The following is a 9,568-nucleotide window of genomic DNA, read 5'->3' on the forward strand; positions in this document are numbered from 1 at the left end:
GTTTTTAGGGCTTTCTTGAGCAAATAGTCTCTTCTCTTCATCAAGTTCCAAATCTCATCAGTCAACCAGGGAAAATGTGCCTTTTTGTTTTTGTTACACATCTTTTTAACAAATTTATCCTTTACATTATTGATTGTATCTATAAACTGTGTGCAAAATTGGTTAATGCCATCATTATGAGATGGATCATTCCAGTTTACCTTTTGCATTTCTAAGTCAAAATGGACCAGATCTTTTTTTGGTATTGGTATAGAAAATGTCCTTCTTACCTTTTCTAAATATGAATCTATTCTTATTTAGCTTTCGAGCAATAAGAACTAAATTGTGATCTGAAATGCCTGTAATAAAATTGAAAGATTTAATTATTCTATCTGGTTTATTTGAAAATACAAGGTCAATTTGTGTTTTAGAGGACTTGGTTATTCTAGTGGGCCCATTTATTAGCTGTGTGAAACTATATAAACCTGTTATTTCTTTTAATCGTTTTCTACAGTTTTTATCTGTCCAGTAACGTTAAAATCTCCCATTACAATCACTTCTTTACCAAAGTTATTTTGTTCTCTTCCTTAAAAGAAATGTAAACATTTATATCTGCGGAGGGTGGCCTATAAATACCAACTAAAATAAATGACATTTGAGGTGACAGAGGTATAGTTAATGCAATACATTCAATTTCCATGTCCAGTTTTTCCTGTACATATATCTGTTTACATTGTAAATTGTCCTTAATATAAAAGAGTAATCCGCCACCTTTTCCAGTCTTCCTGTCCCTTCTGAATATGTTGTAGCCTGGAATATTAAAAGTTGCCTGTGGGGATGTCTTTGTTAACCATGTTTCTGATAGACAAATAAAGTCCAGATTTGAGTCGGTGAGGAGTTTATCCACTTGGTCAATTTTTGATGCAATACTCCTAATATTTAAATGTCCCCTCAGCAAAACTTTTGGTTTTGATCTTGAGTCCCAAAATGACTTTAGCATGGTTAAGTGTCTGAAAAAAAGTCATGTCGTACCTCCGTTGTCGTGATATTGTGTGCAGTACTGTACCCGGTTTCAATCGCGATCAGATCCGCTCTGATGCACCCCTACTCCGCTGAATTCTCCGTACAAATCAGGTCATTCGACCCATTTGGGTGCTTATATCTCGGGAACCTTTTCACTGTAAAGCTGTTTTGAAACAATCTGTATTGTATGAAGCACAGGTGACTTGCTTTGACTAACTTTTGCTTGCAGTTTAAATGTTGGTTTTATTATTCAAACCACAATAGTAAATAAGACTCTTTATTGAAATTGTACAATCTATATAAAGATAAAATTGTCTATTCCTTTTAAATGGACAGCAATATGAAAAAAAATCCTTGGGAAAATAGGCTTTATTGGGGTCCACAAAAGTCTAACATTTGATAATCTATAAGCATTTCACAGATTCTATGTACCATAACTATACAAAACAACACTGTCAATACATGATACAAATAAGATAAATGCATTGGTTTCCATTCAAAGTGATAGAAATGATCAACAGAAAAACATCAGGCTTGAAAGATTTCTTATCCTGTGGCTCCCTCTAGTGGGCACAGCTTTTATCTCTTATTTGCAATGCCTAACAGTTTAGAATTTGCAGTTAGCATCATAAATTCATTCGAGATCCAATCCAAGACACTGTCGACACTGGGGAGAAAAAAACGTTTTTCTTACTCACTATTTTTGTTTTGTTTCCAGTCCCAATATCTATAAATTCTTAAATTAAGATGCATTTACTAAATATGTAAAATGACATAAGATATTATGTCTTATTTTCTGGGGAGGGGTCAAAATTAAGGGAGTTTTGCTAAAAAAAAAAAAAAAAAAAGGAAAAAAAAGCTATATTATCTGCCATTTTGGGGTAAGAAAAATAATCTTAATCTGTATTGTACAAAGCACTATATAAATAAAGATGACATGAATACCTTTTGCTTGCAGTTTAAATGTTTTATTATTCATACCACAATAGTAAAATAAGTCTTTTCTGCTCTCCTCCGCCTCACCACCTCTCATTTTCGTACACAAGTAGAGTGTGCTCATCTCCGCCTCACCACCTCACATTTTCGTACACAAGTAGAGTGTGCTCATCTCCGCCTCACCACCTCTCATTTTCGCACAAGTAGAGTGTGCTCATCTCCGCCTCACCACCTCTCATTTTCGTACAAGTAGAGTGTGCTCATCTCCGCCTCACCACCTCACATTTTCGCACAAGTAGAGTGTGCTCATCTCCGCCTCACCACCTCTCATTTTCGTACACAAGTAGAGTGTGCTCATCTCCGCCTCACCACCTCTCATTTTCGTACACAAGTAGAGTGTGCTCATCTCCGCCTCACCACCTCTCATTTTCGTACAAGTAGAGTGTGCTCATCTCCGCCTCACCACCTCTCATTTTCGTACACAAGTAGAGTGTGCTCATCTCCGCCTCACCACCTCTCATTTTCGTACACAAGTAGAGTGTGCTCATCTCCGCCTCACCACCTCTCATTTTCGCACAAGTAGAGTGTGCTCATCTCCGCCTCACCACCTCTCATTTTCGTACACAAGTAGAGTGTGCTCATCTCCGCCTCACCACCTCTCATTTTCGTACACAAGTAGAGTGTGCTCATCTCCGCCTCACCACCTCACATTTTCGTACAGTAGAGTGTGCTCATCTCCGCCTCACCACCTCTCATTTTCGTACACAAGTAGAGTGTGCTCATCTCCGCCTCACCACCTCTCATTTTCTACACAGTGTGCTCTCTCCGCCTCACCACCTCACATTTTCGTACAAGTAGAGTGTGCTCATCTCCGCCTCACCACCTCTCATTTTCGTACACAGTAGAGTGTGCTCACCTCCGCCTCACCACCTCTCATTTTCGTACACAAGTAGAGTGTGCTCATCTCCGCCTCACCACCTCTCATTTTCGTACACAAGTAGAGTGTGCTCATCTCCGCCTCACCACCTCTCATTTTCGTACACAAGTAGAGTGTGCTCATCTCCGCCTCACCACCTCTCATTTTCGTACACAAGTAGAGTGTGCTCATCTCCGCCTCACCACCTCTCATTTTCGTACACAAGTAGAGTGTGCTCATCTCCGCCTCACCACCTCTCATTTTCGTACAAGTAGAGTGTGCTCATCTCCGCCTCACCACCTCACATTTTCGTACACAAGTAGAGTGTGCTCATCTCCGCCTCACCACCTCACATTTTCGTACAAGTAGAGTGTGCTCATCTCCGCCTCACCACCTCTCATTTTCGTACAAGTAGAGTGTGCTCATCTCCGCCTCACCACCTCTCATTTTCGTACACAAGTAGAGTGTGCTCATCTCCGCCTCACCACCTCTCATTTTCGTACAAGTAGAGTGTGCTCATCTCCGCCTCACCACCTCTCATTTTCGTACAAGTAGAGTGTGCTCATCTCCGCCTCACCACCTCATTTTCGTACAAGTAGAGTGTGCTCATCTCCGCCTCACCACCTCTCATTTTCGTACAAGTAGAGTGTGCTCATCTCCGCCTCACCACCTCTCATTTTCGTACACAAGTAGAGTGTGCTCATCTCCGCCTCACCACCTCTCATTTTCGTACAAGTAGAGTGTGCTCATCTCCGCCTCACCACCTCTCATTTTCGTACACAAGTAGAGTGTGCTCATCTCCGCCTCACCACCTCTCATTTTCGTACAAGTAGAGTGTGCTCATCTCCGCCTCACCACCTCACATTTTCGTACAAGTAGAGTGTGCTCATCTCCGCCTCACCACCTCTCATTTTCGTACAAGTAGAGTGTGCTCATCTCCGCCTCACCACCTCTCATTTTCGTACAAGTAGAGTGTGCTCATCTCCGCCTCACCACCTCTCATTTTCGTACACAAGTAGAGTGTGCTCATCTCCGCCTCACCACCTCTCATTTTCGTACAAGTAGAGTGTGCTCATCTCCGCCTCACCACCTCTCATTTTCGTACAAGTAGAGTGTGCTCATCTCCGCCTCACCACCTCTCATTTTCGTACAAGTAGAGTGTGCTCATCTCCGCCTCACCACCTCTCATTTTCGTACAAGTAGAGTGTGCTCATCTCCGCCTCACCACCTCTCATTTTCGTACAAGTAGAGTGTGCTCATCTCCGCCTCACCACCTCTCATTTTCGTACACAAGTAGAGTGTGCTCATCTCCGCCTCACCACCTCTCATTTTCGTACAAGTAGAGTGTGCTCATCTCCGCCTCACCACCTCTCATTTTCGTACAAGTAGAGTGTGCTCATCTCCGCCTCACCACCTCTCATTTTCGTACAAGTAGAGTGTGCTCATCTCCGCCTCACCACCTCTCATTTTCGTACAAGTAGAGTGTGCTCATCTCCGCCTCACCACCTCTCATTTTCGTACAAGTAGAGTGTGCTCATCTCCGCCTCACCACCTCACATTTTCGTACAAGTAGAGTGTGCTCATCTCCGCCTCACCACCTCTCATTTTCGTACAAGTAGAGTGTGCTCATCTCCGCCTCACCACCTCACATTTTCGTACACAAGTAGAGTGTGCTCATCTCCGCCTCACCACCTCTCATTTTCGTACACAAGTAGAGTGTGCTCATCTCCGCCTCACCACCTCTCATTTTCGTACAAGTAGAGTGTGCTCATCTCCGCCTCACCACCTCTCATTTTCGTACAAGTAGAGTGTGCTCATCTCCGCCTCACCACCTCTCATTTTCGTACAAGTAGAGTGTGCTCATCTCCGCCTCACCACCTCTCATTTTCGTACAAGTAGAGTGTGCTCATCTCCGCCTCACCACCTCTCATTTTCGTACACAAGTAGAGTGTGCTCATCTCCGCCTCACCACCTCTCATTTTCGTACACAAGTAGAGTGTGCTCATCTCCGCCTCACCACCTCTCATTTTCGTACAAGTAGAGTGTGCTCATCTCCGCCTCACCACCTCTCATTTTCGTACAAGTAGAGTGTGCTCATCTCCGCCTCACCACCTCTCATTTTCGTACACAAGTAGAGTGTGCTCATCTCCGCCTCACCACCTCTCATTTTCGTACAAGTAGAGTGTGCTCATCTCCGCCTCACCACCTCTCATTTTCGTACAAGTAGAGTGTGCTCATCTCCGCCTCACCACCTCTCATTTTCGTACACAAGTAGAGTGTGCTCATCTCCGCCTCACCACCTCTCATTTTCGTACAAGTAGAGTGTGCTCATCTCCGCCTCACCACCTCACATTTTCGTACAAGTAGAGTGTGCTCATCTCCGCCTCACCACCTCTCATTTTCGTACAAGTAGAGTGTGCTCATCTCCGCCTCACCACCTCTCATTTTCGTACACAAGTAGAGTGTGCTCATCTCCGCCTCACCACCTCTCATTTTCGTACACAAGTAGAGTGTGCTCATCTCCGCCTCACCACCTCTCATTTTCGTACAAGTAGAGTGTGCTCATCTCCGCCTCACCACCTCTCATTTTCGTACAAGTAGAGTGTGCTCATCTCCGCCTCACCACCTCTCATTTTCGTACAAGTAGAGTGTGCTCATCTCCGCCTCACCACCTCTCATTTTCGTACAAGTAGAGTGTGCTCATCTCCGCCTCACCACCTCTCATTTTCGTACAAGTAGAGTGTGCTCATCTCCGCCTCACCACCTCTCATTTTCGTACACGAGTAGAGTGTGCTCTCTCCGCCTCACCACCTCTCATTTTCGTACAAGTAGAGTGTGCTCATCTCCGCCTCACCACCTCACATTTTCGTACAAGTAGAGTGTGCTCATCTCCGCCTCACCACCTCACATTTTCGTACAAGTAGAGTGTGCTCATCTCCGCCTCACCACCTCTCATTTTCGTACACAAGTAGAGTGTGCTCATCTCCGCCTCACCACCTCTCATTTTCGTACAAGTAGAGTGTGCTCATCTCCGCCTCACCACCTCTCATTTTCGTACAAGTAGAGTGTGCTCATCTCCGCCTCACCACCTCACATTTTCGTACAAGTAGAGTGTGCTCATCTCCGCCTCACCACCTCTCATTTTCGTACACAAGTAGAGTGTGCTCATCTCCGCCTCACCACCTCTCATTTTCGTACACAAGTAGAGTGTGCTCATCTCCGCCTCACCACCTCTCATTTTCGTACACAAGTAGAGTGTGCTCATCTCCGCCTCACCACCTCTCATTTTCGTACAAGTAGAGTGTGCTCATCTCCGCCTCACCACCTCTCATTTTCGTACAAGTAGAGTGTGCTCATCTCCGCCTCACCACCTCTCATTTTCGTACACAAGTAGAGTGTGCTCATCTCCGCCTCACCACCTCTCATTTTCGTACAAGTAGAGTGTGCTCATCTCCGCCTCACCACCTCTCATTTTCGTACACAAGTAGAGTGTGCTCTCCTCCGCCTCACCACCTCACATTTTCGTACACAAGTAGAGTGTGCTCATCTCCGCCTCACCACCTCTCATTTTCGTACACAAGTAGAGTGTGCTCATCTCCGCCTCACCACCTCTCATTTTCGTACAAGTAGAGTGTGCTCATCTCCGCCTCACCACCTCACATTTTCGTACAAGTAGAGTGTGCTCATCTCCGCCTCACCACCTCTCATTTTCGTACAAGTAGAGTGTGCTCATCTCCGCCTCACCACCTCTCATTTTCGTACACAAGTAGAGTGTGCTCATCTCCGCCTCACCACCTCTCATTTTCGTACACAAGTAGAGTGTGCTCATCTCCGCCTCACCACCTCTCATTTTCGTACAAGTAGAGTGTGCTCATCTCCGCCTCACCACCTCTCATTTTCGTACAAGTAGAGTGTGCTCATCTCCGCCTCACCACCTCTCATTTTCGTACAAGTAGAGTGTGCTCATCTCCGCCTCACCACCTCTCATTTTCGTACACAAGTAGAGTGTGCTCATCTCCGCCTCACCACCTCTCATTTTCGTACAAGTAGAGTGTGCTCATCTCCGCCTCACCACCTCACATTTTCGTACAAGTAGAGTGTGCTCATCTCCGCCTCACCACCTCTCATTTTCGTACAAGTAGAGTGTGCTCATCTCCGCCTCACCACCTCTCATTTTCGTACACAAGTAGAGTGTGCTCATCTCCGCCTCACCACCTCTCATTTTCGTACACAAGTAGAGTGTGCTCATCTCCGCCTCACCACCTCTCATTTTCGTACAAGTAGAGTGTGCTCATCTCCGCCTCACCACCTCTCATTTTCGTACAAGTAGAGTGTGCTCATCTCCGCCTCACCACCTCTCATTTTCGTACAAGTAGAGTGTGCTCATCTCCGCCTCACCACCTCTCATTTTCGTACAAGTAGAGTGTGCTCATCTCCGCCTCACCACCTCTCATTTTCGTACACAAGTAGAGTGTGCTCATCTCCGCCTCACCACCTCACATTTTCGTACAAGTAGAGTGCGCTCATCTCCACCTCACCACCTCACATTTTCGTACAAGTAGTGTGCGCTCATCTCCGCCTCACCACCTCACATTTTCGTACAAGTAGAGTGCGCTCATCTCCACCTCACCACCTCACATTTTCGTACAAGTAGAGTGTGCTCATCTCCGCCTCACCACCTCTCATTTTCGTACACAAGTAGAGTGTGCTCATCTCCGCCTCACCACCTCTCATTTTCGTACAAGTAGAGTGTGCTCATCTCCGCCTCACCACCTCTCATTTTCGTACAAGTAGAGTGTGCTCATCTCCGCCTCACCACCTCTCATTTTCGTACAAGTAGAGTGTGCTCATCTCCGCCTCACCACCTCTCATTTTCGTACACAAGTAGAGTGTGCTCATCTCCGCCTCACCACCTCTCATTTTCGTACACAAGTAGAGTGTGCTCATCTCCGCCTCACCACCTCTCATTTTCGTACAAGTAGAGTGTGCTCATCTCCGCCTCACCACCTCTCATTTTCGTACAAGTAGAGTGTGCTCATCTCCGCCTCACCACCTCTCATTTTCGTACAAGTAGAGTGTGCTCATCTCCGCCTCACCACCTCTCATTTTCGTACAAGTAGAGTGTGCTCATCTCCGCCTCACCACCTCTCATTTTCGTACACAAGTAGAGTGTGCTCATCTCCGCCTCACCACCTCACATTTTCGTACAAGTAGAGTGCGCTCATCTCCACCTCACCACCTCACATTTTCGTACAAGTAGTGTGCGCTCATCTCCGCCTCACCACCTCACATTTTCGTACAAGTAGAGTGCGCTCATCTCCACCTCACCACCTCACATTTTCGTACAAGTAGTGTGCGCTCATCTCCGCCTCACCACCTCTCATTTTCGTACAAGTAGAGTGTAGAGTTTACCCGGGGGTTGGAAACAGCATATGCGCTGCAGAGGGGCAGCTCTCCTGCTGCAACATGCAGCTTATATGTTGCATGGCCATATGGGCTGTTTTTCTTTGTTTATTTCAACAAAACTCTCACTGGCCTATGTTTCTCAACCTTTTAGTCTCTCATTTTATGCACTTTTATTGATTTTTGTCATTTTTGTCATTTTTGCAGTTTTGTGCAGCACATATGCTGCACAAACCTGTCACAAATGCTGCTGCGCCCACTGCTCTTATTTTCCAGAGGATTGAACGTTGTGCTTATTTTCACATTATTCAATATTCCGTTAGTCTCTAATAAATGTAAATTGAGGACATATTTTTCATATTTCATCCCATGGCCTCAACCAGGTGCAGCATATGTGCAGCGGGCCTCCCTTTTAGGGTAATGTTTTCGTATTAAAGGGTGAGCTCTCTCTCATCTTCCTTGTCAACACGTTAGTCTGCGAACGTGTGCACCGCTGTGATACAAAATGGCATGCACTAGTCCGACCACTGCACGTGCAGCGCATATGCTGCGGTGTCTTTTCAACCGTATTTTTTTTGGTTGGAACCTGGATAAAACTATTAATCAAACCCGGACAAAACGGAAAATGTTATTCTAAAGACTAATCTGAAGACTAATAAGGGAAAATGTCCCTTATATAAAAAAATAAGGAATAAAATAAATGGGCAGTAAGGTGGTATGCTATTTATACTTTACAACTGGTTGATACCAAGGCAAACAGGGTATCACCTAACTGCCCATTCCTTTTATTCTTTATTTTATTTTATTTTTTAAAAGGGACAAATGCACATTTGCCTTTATTAGTCTTCAGATAGGTCTTTAGATTAACTTTAAAATAAACTGTGTAAAACACCTCTCATTACAATATGATTTTAGACTTTAGATAGGATCAATGTGGTGAAAATTAAGAAAATGAGTATGAAAAGATTCCATTGCTTTTCTTTTTAAGTTATTTTGTAGGTTTATATGTGTTCAGGTTAGTATTTGGTGTGTGGATAAACAACCAGAGCCTGCAAACATATACCTGTCCACCGTATGGCGATGTTGAGCTAGAATCCTAAAAGACCATGGAGGGAGTGGGGGGATGTTTTTAATTAGCATTTCCATTGTTTCTCTGTGTGTGTGTGTGTGTGTGTGTGTGTGTGTGTGTGTGTGTGTGTGTGTGTGTGTGTGGGGGTGTGTGTAGGTGTGAAAGAGAGATTAAGTTGGTTAGAGGTCAAGGCTCAAAATACATCTTTTTTACTTTACAGATGTATAACAGATGAAGTGATC

The sequence above is a fragment of the Megalobrama amblycephala genome, linkage group LG15 (genome assembly GCF_018812025.1).
Source record: "Megalobrama amblycephala isolate DHTTF-2021 linkage group LG15, ASM1881202v1, whole genome shotgun sequence".
NCBI classification, from domain to species: domain Eukaryota; kingdom Metazoa; phylum Chordata; class Actinopteri; order Cypriniformes; family Xenocyprididae; genus Megalobrama; species Megalobrama amblycephala.